An 18,268-nucleotide genomic window follows, 5' to 3' on the forward strand; every position below is an offset into this window, starting at 1 on the left:
CCTGCAGTTCACAGCTCAGGCCTGTCTCTGCAACCATATTAATTAGACACACACACAGTGAGAGGCCCAAATTGTACATGACAGGATTGCTATCTCTTCCAAGTTCTATTTAATCCACTGTGTTCTTGCTACATTACATTCTCAAAGGGATTTACTGCTCCTCGTTAGAGCTCATGTGTTGTTTAACTGCCCAGCTTCTCTATGTTAAGGTGACGAACCAATTAATTGCAAAGGGATGCAGTCTAGGATTGACCAGATGAAAGTCACTATAATTGTGATTACAGGAAATGTACTGTACATGCACAAATTCCAAAGTGATAGCTGTAGCACAGAATTTCTTTAGTTTATTTAGCTCATGGGACAAAAAATAGTCTTTTTACGCTGATGTACATTGGCATAATGGACACAGCTCTTCCTCTGTGTCAGATAACCAGTGTTTGTCAGCCCGACCTGTGTGTTTCCCTGATTAGGTTGATATAACTGTGTTCATCCCAGGCTCATGATGCTCTTGGTAATCAGTACTGAGCACTTTTTTTATTATCAACAAAGAGGGAAACATTTTGATTGACCTAGAAATATATTTTTCAACCAGTACTGTATCAATTTCTTTGATGAATAAGCATCGGCTTCCACCTCAGCCTGTCCATATCCACAAAGATGGAGAGAAATTAAGTGATGAGAGATCTTTGTGTTCACTTTTGGTCACAGGTGACATTTCAGGTCACCTGTAATGTTTCCTGTGTATCCAGTTAACTTAGATGCTTCTATGTCTGTTTTTAATTGAAGGCATGAAAAGGGTGTTTGGTTGAATGAGCTTATCTTGAGGAGAATCATCTTTAATATCAATTTCAAGAAATCACTCTCTCAGGTCTGACATGAGTTGACTAGAAAAAAGTACATATAAATGCTAGTCATCTGTGGATACTGTTCAAGGCAGTGCAACTCCTAAATAATTTGACAGTCAAAATGTGAAAATGTGTTAATTTAATGAGCAGAACCCATTTCAGGAGAACGGTTTCTCTCAGGAGCTCATACAGTGCTACTGAATCAATAATTAAAAACAGTACTACAGTAGCTTTACTTAAATATCAGAAAAGCTTCATACAAACTCTACACCTATCTCCTATCGCAAAAACAAATAGAATCCTGATACCCTTCTCCAAAAACAAGGAGCTCTGTCTGTAATTACAATTATATAAACTAGCACCATTAATGAAATTTAATTTAAACATTTAAGAAGCCCTAAAGTATCTAAAAACCTCTGCCTTGAATTGTAGCATGATTTATTTTAATATTTTGCTGTCAGATGATAAGTCAACAAAGTACTTCATAAAGAAATCTATACAGTATGTGTGCTATCTAGAAACATTTACCAAAAATAAATAGAAAATTAATGTGTAGGTCATTTTTTTGATGGTGGTGCTAAAATAAGTACTATGATCTTCTATATATAGTACAATATACGACATTTATATAGGATAAACATACATTAAAAAATAAAGTTATCTACATCAGCTCTGTGAAGGTGCCCCCCATAGAAATGGCACAAATGCTGAAACCCACCACATTTGTCAGTGCTGCATTTGTGCCAATTTGTGTCATTGAAAGTAGCCTGTGCTGCTTTCGTTTCTGAGATATAATGACTTATTTCTTTGGGGGCGTGACGTCACTCTGTCCCCCTGCAAAGGCGCAGGAGAACTGAACTGATCTGATTCATTAGTGCCGTGTTTGTGCATTCAGGCTGAGGCAAGGCAGTGAGAGTTGGCGGGCCAAAGCTGTGTCTAATAATAGGAGAAAGAAAGAGCAGGTTTGCCAGATGTACGTAAGAGCAGACTAGCGGCTGCAGCTCAAGAAACCCCTGGTAAGGGGAGAGACATGAGAGCAACAGTCTCAGAGGAGACAACGGAGAATATCGTAAGAATCCTGGAAGGTACCGAGTAAGAGCAGCTATTCCAGAGGGGATTGTCCAGTGTGAAAGACGTGATTGTTTAAAAAGAGAGCAGCCTGTTGAGTGTGAGAACAGGGCTGTGCAGTAATTCTGCTGTGACGGAGAATGAGAGTGAGTTAAAGCTCCATTGAGATGTGGAGTTAGTGAAGAGTAGTGGCTGGGCAATGGGAAGGTGAGAGGTTGTGTGGGTTTTAACATGAGTGTGTCGAGTCTCAGCCCGAGAGTGAGGCGCTGGAGATTTGGTGTAATGAGTGAGTTGGGTCTGAGTGTAAGGATGAGATACTGGAGACTCAGAGTTGTGTGAGCCCACTGGTGTTGGGAGATGATATCAGCGGCTGAAGGTGGACCTAGAAGTTCAAGAGCTGGCTGGTCACGAGAGGACCAGATCAGGAAGGAAGTAGGACTCTCCTGGAGGGATGGCTAAGAGGAGGGAGGTTCCTCGAGAGATCGAGTAGTGATCTGGAGGTGCAAGAATGACCCTGAAGAGAAGCAGCTTTTTCTGTTGCTGTGTTGGCCTGCCAGTAAGACAAAGAAGGCAGTAGAGGGGGTCGAGTCAAAAAGGATTGACAGATTCGAGGGTGTTTCACTGCTGCTCCCTGAAAGGGACTAGTGAGAGCTAGAGGTGAAACACATCGAGCTCAGGACACCACGAGTTAAGGTATCAGAGATGCGAGAAACCTAAGGTGTGGTCTCGGAGGAGTTCAGAGAGGACAGGGGCATAGGCTAATTGTAGCCTCTGGGCCCAAGAGTCCACGAGCTGGGGGCCCAGAAATCTTGGAGTAGACGTATGCGCGCCTCGGGTCCTGGTTGCCTGGATGATGGGGGCCGTAATCATCACCACACTCGGAGGAGAGTGCATGTTAAGAAAGAAAAAGTGGACAAAAAAGTTCCCCCGCAGGCTGTGAGGGGTGTGTCTGGAGCGTCAGGTACCTGTTGGTGCCACTTTTGGCAGCCTCTACCCCCGTGGCATCACACACATCCTTGGAATCAGCCAGCTTTCTTTGAGTTAGTTCTTCCTCCCTGCTGCTTTCAACAGCTTCCAGAGTCTCTGCCTGAGCCTCTCGCAGTATTAGTGTTATTTGTATGAGATACTGTTTGGCTCTGGGGTCACTGTGGGTTCTTACGAATATTCTTCCACCTCCTCTATTGTAAACTCCAGCTTTCCTGATCTTTTATCCATATATAATACTTAGGGTAAGGATTAAAGTTTAGAATTGGGGTTGCACTGAGACTGAGAAATTTGAACTGATTTGAATATAATATGTACTTCAGTAGAGTGCACTAGTGTTGAAAATTATGCTAATGACTTAAGTAGTTACTCCAGTTGACCAGTTAAGAAAATTGCAGTAATACAGTGTGAACTACTTTGACGTGAACCAAGGGAAATGAAAGGATGTCATGGGGAAGTGTATTTAAAAGTTCTTTACACAAAGAGTTGTGGGAGAATGAAACAGGCAATCCAGCCATTTTGTTAAAACCAGCAGCCTTTCAAGCAATGCCTGCATGAGATTATTGAATGCAACCGATACCATTAAACAACGGTATTCTATCCATGTAGACCTTTATAAATGAAAAGACTACATGGATCGAATACTGTCCTCTTATTTGAACTTTGTAATGTTCTAGTAACCTCTTAAATGAACACATAAGCTGCCTGACTTATATGAAGTACAAAGGTAGTAAACTGGGTATATGATAAACGTTTACAGATGAAAAATTGATGACTTCTTGCTCCAACGTTAAGATCAATCAGGTTATAGATTGCAGTGTCATGCAAAAAACTTTCCTGTCGCTTTCAAATACTAATAAGGATTAAATCTACTGTGATTGCTTAGATGGCCATGGGAAAAAAGATGTTTAAACTTGTAATTCATGGGCGCTTCTGAGACCATGCTCGTTTTCTTCCACAAGTCTTCAGGTGGCAGAAAAAAAGCTACCTGCAGCGTCAGTCTGTAACCACGCCCACTCGAATGACATCACTCACAGGCCACGCCCCACGCACCTGTCCGCTTGGTTTTGCTAGAGCGAAGGGAGCCGAGTGAGTTTGTTCTGCATCTTTTTACGATTAATTTTAGTTTTCCTTTATTTGAATGTAGATAAAATTGAACTCATGTGATTATGTAGTCTAACTCTCTCAGAGGAAAGGAAACGTATATTCGTTGGGAGCTAAATTGCATTTTAATGTAAGCCTTACTTTTCCAACGCTAATCTTATTTTTAACAAGCCACTTGTGTGACACAGCGTGTGTATTTCTTTTTCATCGAAGAAAAGCTCTGTTGTAGTGTTAAAGACTGCTGTATTGACAATGAAAACGTCGCTTTCCATTTTTTTCTTGATCTAAATCTTTCTCAAACATTTCGTGAACTTTGTTCACAAAATCAAGCTTCTGCATTTTTCCAAACCCAAAGTAGCCTTTCTAGAATTGTAAAGTTTTTTCATTGTTTTCCAGTGTATGTTGTGTGCTTGCGTTCCTATATTTGAGGTAAAATTTTTGGATTGCAAATAGTTTTAAGTTTAAATGGTCTTTAAATTCTGTATTCTGCAGTTTTTGTGTTTTCAGTTTAGTGTCTTCGGGTAGGACATGATTCGCACTAAATAAACGTATAAACGTGAGTATAAACATTTTATTATTTTCTTTACACTTATCTTATTGAAATGTATTCTGCGCTATGTACCCTGGTGAAAACGCCGCTCTCTACTTAAGAAATCTTGGTTTATATTACCTTTAAATTATCGTCTAAATACATCTGTTCATTTGTTTCCAGTTTAGTGTCTTCGGGCAGGACATGCTTGGCTCAGGTCCTGGAATTATCTATGTAAGTATAAACTTTTGTATTCGTTCATACACGGTATATACTTTACTTCCCGAAAAATGTTGTTGGAAAACGTGATGCACCTTGACTAAAGAAGATTCAAACTAGATGCTAGATTTCTACACGGCAGAAATGGTTCTGACCCGATAGCACGGTAGGCCTGCTGTTTATAGAGCACATCTTCTAAAATTGCAATCACTTCAGCTTTTTTTATGCGTTTTGATCATACAGGTTCGTAAGAAACGGTTTTGGGTTACAGATTGCATCACAACAATTAAACCAACAGATCCTATAAAAGATTTGGATTATTTATTCATGTGTTGACTAAATTGTTTCAGAAAAATAATCTAATCGAAACACTGTAGCTGCATTGATTGTGTCGTGCCTTCGGTATTCACAATTGAAATGTAAGCCTGAGAACTGTACTTCAAAAATCTGTTGAACAGAAACATATTTACACCAGGCTAGGGGTTTTATTCCAGCTGTAAATCTTCGTAAACTGTTTGATCTTCAATATCGAGATCCTGCGTGTAACAGAAGGCACAGCTAATACGGATTTCTGTTGTTTTGCAGGAAATGCAACAACGTTTATCTTCATTCTGGTCGCTGTCTCGACAGATGCCTTGGAGAACCAGTAACGTGCTGTATGTTTCTGCGTTTTACCATGTAGTTGCTTGCAAATCTTTTCATACTCCGTTTACTTGTAACAGTATATAGTGTTAATGTAGCCGTGTTTTGAGATTTTGTCATTTAAAAACGATAATTTTCACTTCAAAGCCTTTGTATGTGTCGTACTGGAATGCTTTGTTTTGCATGCACGTTTAGCTCAATAAATGGTTAATTGACGTTTGTGTTCTTTAATTTCTCGTGCAGAGGTCTGTACCCCCTAGGTCCCGAAAAACCTTGATGTTGGTGAGTTTTTTGGCGGAGAGATTTTGCGAACAGTTTCTGAGAAAAGATGCGATGGGTTGTTTTGCGCCACGCACAGCAAAGGGACACCCTATCGCACTTTGACTTGGAAACTGCAGAGGCTACCCCCTTTTTAAGTGTGGCCAGATTTTCCCGCCAAAAAACTTAGTATACTGTATGTTGGGGATTTTTCAGGGCGTGGTATCCACCCATCAATCAAGCCAAGCCCCCTCACTCCCAGCAGCAGAGGAAGGGAGGCTGGTGATGGCTTTGGTCTAGGGACCCTAAACCCCCCAGAGACTATCTAAAAAGGTGGGAAAATCTGGAGCCGTTTAAAAAGGGGGTAGCCCCCACAGTTCCCAAGAAAAAAATGCGACAGGGTGTCCCCTTGCGGTGCGTGGCGCAAAGTACAAAACAACCCAATGCATTGTTTCTTGGAAACTGCTTGTGATCGCTCCAGAATCTCCAGCCAAACACTTACAGTACTGAGACATTAGCCCAGAGCAAACCCTTCCAACACCCCTTCAAAAAATAGAAGACAATTCAGAAAATGCGATCAACAGCTTTTATTGTACAATGCACAGCACATACCAGCAGTCAACAGGAAAACACAGGTTAAGAACGTCACTACATGAAGAGCAAGATACATCACTAAATCGGTGCATTGCAGATCAAGCCACTGGTGTCAATAACGAAATTTAAGGAGAAATACACATTGCCAAGAAGAACTTGCCAACGCACGAAGAGTTGCTGGAAAGGAGATCGTCGGAGCGCTGAGGACCAAGAGCAGCAGAACTGAAGGCAAAAGAAAAGGGATCAAGTTAACAAGATATCGGACGGATTTACAGAATCGATTCACTTGACGTTCTCAAGTCTATTAACTTTTGAAATAATCTGACTGAATAAAGAAATGCACAAACGCGCTCAAATTCCCCCAAACCCAATATGTAATTTCATGAGAAATCACGGATAGACCCCACTACCATTACTCCAATATTTAGAAAATACGCTCATCTACATAGAAATGCAATGCTACGTAGACATTTAAGATCAAGTACCATTTACGGCGTGTATCATATTTGATTTGACTCCCTGCGTTGAAAACATCGTTCAAATTTGTAGTATCAACCTATGCCAAACTGATGAATAAAAAAATCAGCGCCAGTTTCCCCTTTCTATTCAACAACGAAACGAAAAGAAGTTACATACTATAAAACCGTCCTGGTGTTTAAATGCTGGAAAATACGTGTCTTATCGAGTTACAGAAATATATATATAGTATAAGCTGAATGTACTGTAGGAATTTAACTTACCCTGGAAAAAACAGTTTTTCCATAACTGGAGATCCCCTCTTGAAATCCTTTTGTCACCTGGGTTAATAAAAGATTATGAATTGCTACATTTAATACTCAATATTTCATCATTTCGGAGCGGAAAGCATTTTTATAGCCCGAATCTGAAAAGGAGAGATCACACAGCTACTGACTTTATAAAGTAAACTAGGAATTTGTAACGCTTGATACGTTGGTAAACTATAGCTTTTTTTTGTTAAAAGAAACTGACAAAGAGATACCATATATTAAAAACAAACATAATGTTTTTTAAAACTTTAAAAAAGACACTAAAAGAACGCTAAATGCAGACTTTTAAAGCTTCGGGAGCACGCTCAAACGGACACAACTCCAATTTCGGCGTCTTAAAACACAAATTAAACCGAAACAAATGCAATTAAAAAAGTAGCAACAACAATACAATTTTGTCTAGCTTCCCTCAAAGTGAGATTTGATTTTTTTTTGCACATAAAATAAGAAAATTAGAAATAAAACGCGAACGCACCTAAAGCCGCAGAAACTCATCCAACCGCCATCTTGCCGGGCGCACCTGTGGAACAGGTGGACGGGGCGTGTCCGCTGAGGAAGGCCACTCTGGAGGCGGGCTCGGCTCCTGAATGACAGCTGTGAATTCTGTCACAAGGGTTCAACACTGACCATGCTGAAGATAAATAGAAACTTTAACTCACCAGATCGTAAATAAAGTATACACTATAACGGCTAAGGATTTTCAGACAACCTAACACAGTGGCATTCCCCAACGAGGCCGCTCGCCGGGATCGTATAACTTGCGGTCGGACGATCGAATTAAGAGAAATGTGCTGGAGAGAGACCCCTGTTGCTCCTAGTTAGGACGGCACCTCTCTTTCTCTGCTAATGACACACCTGTCCTGAAGGTGTCTCGGTGGTATAAGGGGCTGCTTTTTAGAATTGAATTAATAACTACTAATTCATAAAGGACTTAAATCCCCCATTTTGCCCGGTTTTGGAGGGCCCCGAAAATGGAGCCCCCCAAAACGGCCGGCGTGGTAGAGAACAGCCACCTCCACAAACTCACCCCGACAGCACGAGAGCTGAACCTCAGCACGAGAGTTTGCTCCCATTTCAAGTATTTAGGCTGCTGAGACGCCTTTGTAATGCGTTTTTCTAGCATTTTGATGCGACTGGACATGACTTGTTCATCTTTTCGAATGACAGTGAAAAACAAAGTATCAAAAATTCTCTAAAGTTTAAATGTTTTTTTTATTTTTTACACATAATGTATGAAATCATTCTAAAGACAAAAAACAACTAAATGAATGATTAAATCCATCTACACATTTTATAGCCCTGCTGGTGTCAGTATCCCTTCAGTTTCTACCAGTAGCTGTCACGACGATATATTTCCATGGGCTTTTGACAAAATTCCACATAGAAGTTTTATCTTTCAGATTTAATATGTTAAAAATCAAAGGCAATGCATGTAAATAGAATGTGAACTAGTGTACGCATAGAAAACAGAATAGTGATAAGGATGTAATAACTAGTTGTGCAATCAATGGAGCATCACATTGTTTCTTATTATTACTATTAGAGAAGCTATTATTTCATATACCAGTTACTGTAGTCGAGTGCAGGTGGTAAAAATGTTCTCTATGAATATCAGGCAATGAACTAGTGAAGCAGAGTGCGACAGGTGTTTAGGAGCTTTATATTGACTTAAAATTGTCATCTCTATGAGGGATATGCAAATTATTTTTGAATAATTTAAAAAAAAGTAATCAAAATGCAGTATCGTGTTATACACTGGATACACAGGTTATACTGTGTATAACCTGGTTATACAGGTTATACACTAAAGTGTTATGATGTGATTTGAGCAGCTGCTTGCTGATTGCTCAGCCAATCAGAGTAAGGCACACGCCAACATTCTCATTCCATTTAAACCGCCCGTGTGATCCAACATCAGCCCAGACTAATTAGACTCCGTCTGCAATGTTCAGTTAATAAGCAACTTTAGGGATGAAGTTATAAAGCACATCTAGGATGAAAATCACTCTACAAATACACTGCAATTTCTGACCGCACTGTTACCACCTTCTAGCCAGGTCTCAGAAACTAAGCAAGCCACTGAAATGAGATGCCACTAGTATAAAAATCACTTATGAAACAATCATCCCATTGTGGTACCTTAACCTCAGTTAGTGGAGTTTATGATATCTCAAATTAATGGAAAGTATGTCCGTAAGCATGTAAATTAACAGCAATATACCATATAGCAATAAATTAAAATGATCTTCAGGAATGTGCCCAAACAGAATAGTTTTCTTTTTTGCTCAGATGCAAAATACTGAAATCAGAAAATGAGTGCCAGAAAGTAAGTTGCAGTAGCCCATATAAATATAGTTTTAAGTGAAAGGCAGTTTGCAAGAAGCATGTAATTGTAAGTTGCAGTTCATTGAATCAAGGAAATTGTAACAACTGAAATGATTGTGTGGGAAATCATTTTTCAGCCACATTCCAAAATTCCTCCAAAACATTCCTCTAGCCTTGTCTTCAGTTAAACAACAATCGAAGCCTGGAATAAAATCTAATGGGAGAGTGTTTTATGTTTTATTCTATAATATTCCAGATAACGGCAATAAATTAAAATGATCTTCAGGAATATACAGGAACTGAATAGTTTTCCTTTTTTGTTCAGATATAAAATACTTAAATCAGAAAATGAGTGCCCCCTGGAGATTGAATAAAGTATTTTGAATCTAAAAGAATCAAACTGAATTGAATTATTTTGTGATGAATGTCCTGACTGTCTTGAGAAATTGTGTGCTGGTGGAAGGAGCCGTATTTTCTTCAACTGAACAGAGTTAAAGTACACAGGCAGTTTTTCAGTAACTTAACACTCTATGGGTGACAGGGCCTTCTCCTCTTATGCCCCAAAGCTCTGGAACTCTCTCCACAAGGACATCAGAGAGTCACCTTCTCTAAATTCCCTCAAATCCAGACTCAAAACCTTCTTCTTTAGAAGAGCCTTTACTTAACTGGTTCTTTTCTTTACCCCTCTGCTTCTACTGTATTTAGTACCCCCTTCTATTGTCTCCTCTGTGTATTCTGATCGTGTTTATCTTGTGTAATTTTTTTATTTTTACTGTTGTTGTCATTCTGTATAGCGCTTTGAGAGGAGCTATATAAAATAAAGTAGTCTGCAAAGGAACAATAGGTTTATTCCATGCTGAAAAGAGAAGAGAGAAAACACCTTTTTGCAGTCTACTCATGCTGATGCAGCTACCCACCTGAACTAAAGTTTATTATTATTATTTTTATTATTAACTTAAGGTTCTAACACTATTTATTGTGCTGTGCCGCTGCTGTACCAATGCTTGGCATCTGTTTTCTTAATTGCTCAATTTTATTTTATTTCTGGACTTTTTAACTCTCAAACCACTGTATTACATCAACCAGACTCTCTCTTTGCCATCAAATCTGATACTATATATCCTTCAGCATTTTTTTCAGGTCCTTTAACACTACTCTGCTTTGGTAAAATGTAATTTATTTGGAGGGCAGAATACAAAGGGCTGTGTTGTGTATAAGTCCAGGAGGCAGCTTTATGGGTAAAGTACAGTATATTCTTACTTTTTGATTGTGTAACCCTATCTTAACATTTCTAAACACTGACAGTAGATACTAGGTCAATTGTATCTCTCAGATCCTCTTCCAGTTTTACACAAATAAACCAGCTTGTCTGTCTTCATATACTGTATATATGTTACTCACAAGGGATGCTTGACAACCTCAAGTTGTTAAACTTCACAATACCCTTTTTTATTTTTTGTATTTTGCCAATTGTTCCTTGTGCTTACATGTTTGTAAAATTTGTCCTAAGTAAGATACCCTGAAAATAGCATGTCTGATAACTATTACTACTCCAAATAATACTAGTACTCAAATATGTTTAATTTACACTAATTAGTGCAACACAACCAAGAGAGAAGAAAGGCAAAAGGGTATTTCTTTCTGTGATATAATATAAACATTCAAATCAATACACTAGATTTCATTTCACATCCCCTCATTTCACAAAATATTGATGGTGGAGGTAAATATTTGATGGTTGAGATAGCACAGTTACTAAAACTAGTTGAAGCAAAGCTGGTCTGATCTTATTAGAAGTGCAATGTCAAGCTGGGACCATCTGGAACGTGGGACAATTAGTAAGCCTGCAGAACACTCAGATGACAAAGCAAGGAGTCACTTGATACAGATTCAATATTCCTAACTTGTTTTTCTAGTTTTAATTAGTGTTTTTCATTTTGACATGACTGGGTGTAAAGGACAAATAAGTATATCTGTTATCAGATGGTGGCAGTGTTCTTCTGTAATTCCGAGAACCGAAGTCCCTGAAAAAAAAGTATAAATCAATCTAATTTTTATAATATAGGTATGTTTAGGTGTTTATTTTATTCTACTTTAACAAAATTATGTATGAAACTAGAAGCACAATTTTTGGTGAAGTTAAAACAATGAGGGACATAAGATGGGTATCTCAGAACCCATAAAGTTTCAAAAAAGCATCGAACATTGAAGAAAAATGTGTTAGAAACAATTCTCTAAAATCTCTTGTCTGTCCTGAAGTCTGAATTTAATAAAGCTTTGCGTCAGTAAAGCCCCAGAAGTCACCATTTCTCAAATGAGATTCAAGCTATATTGGAGAAAATTATTCATAAGAGCTGGCAACATTTTTCATTTCATATTTCAGATGTAGAGCTGTGAGAATTTCTACATCTTCTTTACTAAGGAATACTCTGCCTTTTGAAGACAGTTTTGATATTCTGCATCTGACATGGCTTTTGGATTAAGTGCCTTTTTGTTACAGTATGTGTAAGAGGGCTACTCGATCTGGAGTGTTTAGCCACCCGAGGTCTCTGGTGAGACAATCCAGAGACTTGGAGAAATACCTTAAGATCGCATAAGCACAAGGTTTTGAGAGAAGTAGCCTCACCTGTGTGAAGCCAGACTTTCGGTATAAAGTTATAGTAAGTGAACAGTCCTCGTTGGCTCAGAGAAGGCAGACCATTGCTGGCCAGTATTCGGTGAGTAGCACAGCTTGTGAAGGGACACTGGGACAGTGAGAAGCCAGGCAAGTGCATTCCTTGCTGTTATGGGGACAGTGAGAAGCGGTGAGATATTGGACTGCGTCCACTCCAGTCGAGCGGGACATGTTGCGAATCTCGTGGTGAGTCACTTGGTCAGTAGTGGAAGGCTGGGAGCTCCCCAGGTCAGGAGTGAGTGCTCTAGGAGTACTGAGATTCCTAGACCGATGTGATTATTGAGAGCAGGGAAGCGCACAAGAGTAACACCTTCGGTTGTTTCTGTGTCGGCTTGCCGGGAAAGAGAAGACGGGGTTGGAGCAAGACCAGCCAAATGGAATTGACCAGGTTGAGCTGAAATCCACAGCCACTCAATCAATAGCTACAACAAGGTATAGCCATATCAAAGGACACATGGTCAAAGCTTGAAAAGTGGTTTCTTTAAAAAATGAAAGAAGCCTGACAGGAGTTCTGCCTGGATCCGGGACACCAAGACCCACCCCTAGAGCCAGGCCTAGAGGCTTGCTGGTAGCCCCCAGATAACCAGGCTGGGCCACCCACTAACCAGGCCAGACAGCCCCAACTGGCTACGTTTAGCCATTGTGTGAGCTTACGCCCTGCAAAGGAGCCAAAGATTGAAAATCAACTACATAGGGTGCACAGCATTGGCTCTGGAACTGGACCTCTTGACTGCTCTCCTCGCCACTGATAGCTGGTGTATAGTGAGAGTTCTGATTCATCCAGGCGGATGCTGCACACTGGTGGTGGTGGAGGGGATCCCCATTACCTGTAAAGTGCTTTGAGTGGAGTGTCCAGAAAAGCGCTATATAAGTGTAGGCAATTATTATTATTATCATGTTCCAATGATACAAACTACCCTGTTTATTAAATGTCATTTGTCACATAATCGGGAAATGCTTTCATTTCACCTTCAATCTGAACATTCATTTGCTACAGTAGCTTCCATTGCTGTTCTGAGACTGGTGAGGCACATGTGCTTCATAATGTGGCATCGTTCCTGATCTTTCTTTTGTGGGGCCCTGTAGGACTGCCAGAGCTATGACAAGATGGATCCCACCAGCCTGTACTTCACTGCTACTTGACAGGAAGCTTTTCACATCCATTAATCAAGCATTATGTAGCATGATACATTCACAGAGAAATGAATCAGGTGTGTCACATTCTTTTTTGTTCAGCCTTAGACACATAAAGACTTGTACCATGCTCTTACTGCATGATGTTCACTTTGAGTATAAAAATGCTTTTGCTTTTTCTTGCCTTCCAAGGTTAATTTGTTTTGTTGTACTGTACGACCTCCTTCTGTTTTGCAGTTGTTTAGAGTTTTTTAAGTACCAAAGGGCAAAAATACCCATATGTGTGAATTGTGCAGTACTGACTCCATGAAATTGAACTAAAAGGTTCATATACAGTACATATGTGTACATGTGTATTGTTTGTGGAATTTGTTTTTATTGTCTGCTATTCTAAAACAAATTTCCCTTTGAGAATAAAGACTCTTTCTCTAAAGCATCCATTTACAGTTTGTGTGAGACTTTCCTGACCTTGCCAATCTGTATCTCACCAAGTATTATGCTTCAAGAGTCTTTATGCTGCAGTCTGGAAAGAGTACGTTTCTTCTTGCTTGCTGAAAGCTGTGATAATGCTTTTTTAAAACCCCCTCATGATTTGTCTTTGTGCTACTCATGTTTTGTTTCCAAATGTCTCTATAAAAGACATAGCTTTTTAACCTGTCATTTGAAAGCACTTCAGCGCATAACCCTGTAGCTGAGAAAAAACATTGGAACCCATTCATGTGAGTCATATCTATGTATATGTATTTCCATTATATCATATATATCTATTTCCATTTTTTTTGGTATACAGTATATCCGGGAGTACCTTTTGCTTCTCGTGTGGAGGGCAAAACTCACTTGCTGAATCAATGTTTTGTGATGTCCACCCCAGGTATACTATTACTTGCAGTTTCATTGTTTGTTTAAATGTTTGTAGTATATTGACTGTTTGTGTGTTTTTAATATTCCCTGTCTTTAACCACCTATCCATCTTGCAGTTTGACATTCAATGTAATTACTTCATTATAAACAAGCTTTAACTGAAGTGGTTTGAATGGGGATGATCTGTTGGATGCTATGTTGTTAAAGGATTGGAAGTAAACAGTGCGCATAATTATTTTCTGTGAGTGAGGTACAGTATTATCACTCACATGTTGTAAATGAGCTATATCCATTTTAAAAGGTTAACTGTGGCGAGTTGAAAACTATGACTTACAGTTAAAAAAAAACCATCTGGCTAATAAATAAGGAAATTTAAAAAATCCAATATTAAATAAAATCTGCCATCACAGAATGTACTGTATATCCCTGGGGCTACACATATCACAATTTGAGAAACACTGCTCTAAGAGATTTAGTCTAAAGCATCTCTCATACAAATGGTTACAGTTTCTCCACATACAAAAGTACTGGACAGCTTTCAATGACAAAATGAAGCTCAAGGTTTGTCATCAGTCCCATTTCAAATGAATGCTTAACATTAATGTTCTATACCATTGAATATTTGTAAGACAAAACCTGGGTCAAGTTGTATGCTCTCTCTTATGTTTTATAAAGCATATACTGTATTATAGTATACAGTCTACAATACCCAAGTTGAGGAGCGACAACAAGAAGCAAAAAGGCTTTCTGTGAAAAACATTGTTTTCTCTTTATGCACTCCTCATAGAGTTGAACAGACTCCCAATTCCGCGTTTACAGAAGCTAATACCATTTCTATGGTCCTGTGGTTTTCAGTTTGTTTTCTTAAAAGGAAAATAAATATTACTACTCATCAGCTGGGAAATGGCAGTAAGATCTACCAAATAAAAACAACATATACTAAGAAATTCCATCACACATCCCTTTTCTACATAGTGAGTGTGTGTCCCTGGGCTGTGTGGAGCTGTCAAAAGTGAGAAATAGAATATGTTACATGACATCAATGTAAAAAAAAACAAGAGAACACCGTTAGTGTGTTTCACCACTGGGACAGCCAGGCCTGAGATCTTTCTTCATGTGAATAAAAATATCTGGCTGTCACTTAACAAAATGAATATTCTGTTTTAATAGAGAAATACTTTAGAAATTAATCCTGACTTGAAACTAAGAAAAAAAGAAATCTAAGAAATGAAGTCCATTGCATTTGTTATAAATTATTTTAATTTTTCTTCACTAAAAGTAATCACACACACACACACACTGCTTTGACAACTGAGATTAATTATTTATTTTTTTTTGCATGGTAGCAGGTCAGGTGATAAGTTCCTAATATCCAAGGACTTTTGTTTACTCCTCTCTCGATTTTGTTCGTTTGCCGAACTTGCAGATGAGAAACCCAAACTGGTGTTATCTTATTTAGTCATTTTCCAAACATTTGCATTCGGGAGTGCGGCTTTAATGATCATAAATGCAGCCGTGCATTTGTCATCTCAGAAGTGAAACACATTTGCCTGTCTTAAAAGGTCCAGACTGCATCTCAGGACACAACCTTGGTATTATTTTACTTTCAAAATATACCTCTGTATTCATTGTCTGTTCAGTTGTGGTGCCACTTGCTTTTTTCATCTATAACATGTACTGTATATTGCTTTTAAAGCAGCTAAATTATGTATTTTAGAAAATCTGCTAACAAGAGGAATTCATTCAGACCTACTTTCATTTTGTAGTATAGTAGGTAAGCTTCCTGGACATCTAAATGTGTTATATTGTACGCTATATTTGTATTTACTGTTCTTGCTTCTTGCTGCTTGTTCAGAGAATTCCAGAAAATTAGGTTAACAAAACCTAATCTAAGGGTTTTCTAAACCCTTGATGGATGGCAGTAAATATTACTTTCCAAACGTTAAATGTAACAAAAGTAAGACTGATTACTCTTTAGCTTTCTGTCTGAGTTTTATAAACGATGTTGCATCTACAAATCTCAAGTTTTTGGTCACTGACTTCAAATATCTTATTTAAAATCCCTCTTCTATGTTTGACTGGCAAAAAAGATTGGTTGATTGTTGACTTAGTGGCTCTTAGCTTTCCTAAACCCCAGCAGAAATGTTTTGTTCTAATGTAAAAGTTATTTTTTATTAAAACTACTCAATGATCATGGATGCATAAAGTATCTGTTAGATACAACTAGGCTTTTCAGGAAAAGCCTACATAAAGTGTAACCTCTCCAAAGAGAGAGCTCATTTGCATTCATATACTGTATATATAAATTGGTCAAAATTGTCCTGCAGAATGATTTTTCTTAAAACAACCAAATCAGTTCTTAAGTTTAAATCAACATTGCATGTGGAAAAACAAGCTCATATATTTTAATTTGACCAAGCCCCCAGATTCTTACTGATTGATTTTGGACTTTTTTAGTTGGACAATTCAGAATCTTGACATTTGGTGTGGGGATGGTGTTTTTGCAAGTGATGAGCAGTGCTCTTCTTTTGCCAGACCTAATGCTTGGGTAAAGGCCAAATAACTTAATTTTTGTCTCATCAGACCAACATTTTTTCCACATCATTTCAGAGGTTCCTACATTTTGCATATTTAAGACAAGACTTCATGTGAGTTTTTTTCAAATATGAGTTCCTCCTCAACACTATTATCATATGGCCTAGATTTCTGGAGTACCTGAGCTATTGCTGACTCACTCAGTTTCTCCTGTCTCAAATATGAGACATTGTAGGTCATTGAGGGTTGTTTTTAGGCCTCTTGACTGCTTCTCTAACTAATGTCCTTCTTGCCCAGCTGCAGAGTTATGGAGAACGACAGGATTGTTAAAGATTCTGTGTAGTTTTATGTGCCCTCCACTTCCTGATAGTTGATTTAACAGTGCTCTGTGAGATACTCAGTGCCTTTCAAATCTCTTTATATCCCTTGCCTGTCCATAACTCTGTTCTTTGATTGTTGCAGAAGCTCCTTTGTCTTCATATTGCTTTGTATGCAATGTCCAATATTGATAACTTCAGACAAGTGTATTTAACCTTACAAAGACAGGTGTGTTCAATCTGAATAGTTAACCACTTTAATTGTACACAAGTTAATTCCAATTAATATATTGTGCAAATTTTGAAGGCAATTGGTAGAGACAGAGCTTATTAAGGAGTGTTAATGCTAAGGGGGTGAATACTTGTCCAATGAAGATTTTTTTAAGGTTTTATTTTTAGCTAAAGTTTTTAGCTCCAAAATTTTAAACACATTGATATTCAAAGATGGCAAAGGTCTTCCTCAGGATCTGTTGGCCATAAAGCTGTGCCAGGGGTCTTTGGATTTTTTTCTTTGTACCGTATGAAGGTAAAATACTATTTTTGAGAAGGATCTAATTTCGGAAATGTACAATTCACTGGAGCTTAGAGTAGTTTTTTGTTGGCTGAATGGCAAACTCAAGAAATAGATGCAGGTCTTTGTACAGTATGTGTGTGTCTGTGAGGGGAGCTTCTCCATAGGATAATTGTGGCAGTTGAAAAGTCTGCCACATCACCCCCTTCCACCACCAAAAGAAAACACATCCTTTTCAAGTTCTAGTGTTTAATTATGTATCCAGTGAACCTCACGGGTTTTAAAGAGTATCTACAAAGAGCACAATTCAGTGGCATCTTGGAAATGGACAACCAAATTTGCACTTGCAGCTTATGTAAAACGTTCTGTCACAGAAGGTTTCCCTACAGGCCAGAAAATATCTTCATTGCTTTAGAACTATGTTCCCAAATGACTGTGGCATTTATATCCATCTTTTTCATTATGCATTGGCAACTCCCCACTGACAAATGGGAATCAGTGTAGTATAAATCAAGGTACTCTGACTTTAATAGAATGTGGCCTTTCAGTTGGAACTGGAGGTGTTTCATGACAAGCTAGGAACCCACCAAAAATTCAATTAAACTGATTTCCTCATGGAATAAACTTGAAAATAATAACATTGCAACAAATTTAATGAAGAATTGGAGGGTATTTTTGTCTCCTCATATCATATGAGGAGCAAACAAAAAAAACTCATTATGAACAGTTATCATAATGCAATAAAAATGGTTAAACTGTACACTTAAACTCCTCTAATGAGTTTTTGGCATATTTCTACCTTTCTTTTTAAATATTCATTTCATTTTGGAATGTCACAAAAATAACAATAATTAAGAAACAAATTAAGAAATCATTAAGC

At 38.3% G+C, this 18,268-nt stretch overlaps 2 long non-coding RNA genes across 2 annotated transcripts; one reads left to right on the top strand and one right to left on the bottom strand.

Annotated features, from left to right (window-relative positions):
• Positions 1-3,945: 3,945 nt before the first annotated feature.
• On the top strand, positions 3,946-5,595 carry LOC107079855 (uncharacterized). Its single transcript, XR_001480761.2, has 3 exons — positions 3,946-4,557; positions 4,714-4,764; positions 5,335-5,595. It is a non-coding gene; the product is annotated as an uncharacterized lncRNA (long non-coding RNA).
• Positions 5,596-6,227: 632 nt separating this feature from the next.
• LOC107079856 (uncharacterized) lies at positions 6,228-7,707 on the bottom strand. Its single transcript, XR_001480762.2, has 3 exons — positions 7,507-7,707; positions 6,984-7,040; positions 6,228-6,465 (listed from the first exon to the last, which is right to left on the bottom strand). It is a non-coding gene; the product is annotated as an uncharacterized lncRNA (long non-coding RNA).
• Between the last annotated feature and the right edge of the window lie 10,561 nt (positions 7,708-18,268).

The sequence above is a fragment of the Lepisosteus oculatus genome, chromosome 24, assembly GCF_040954835.1.
Source record: "Lepisosteus oculatus isolate fLepOcu1 chromosome 24, fLepOcu1.hap2, whole genome shotgun sequence".
NCBI lineage: Eukaryota > Metazoa > Chordata > Actinopteri > Semionotiformes > Lepisosteidae > Lepisosteus > Lepisosteus oculatus.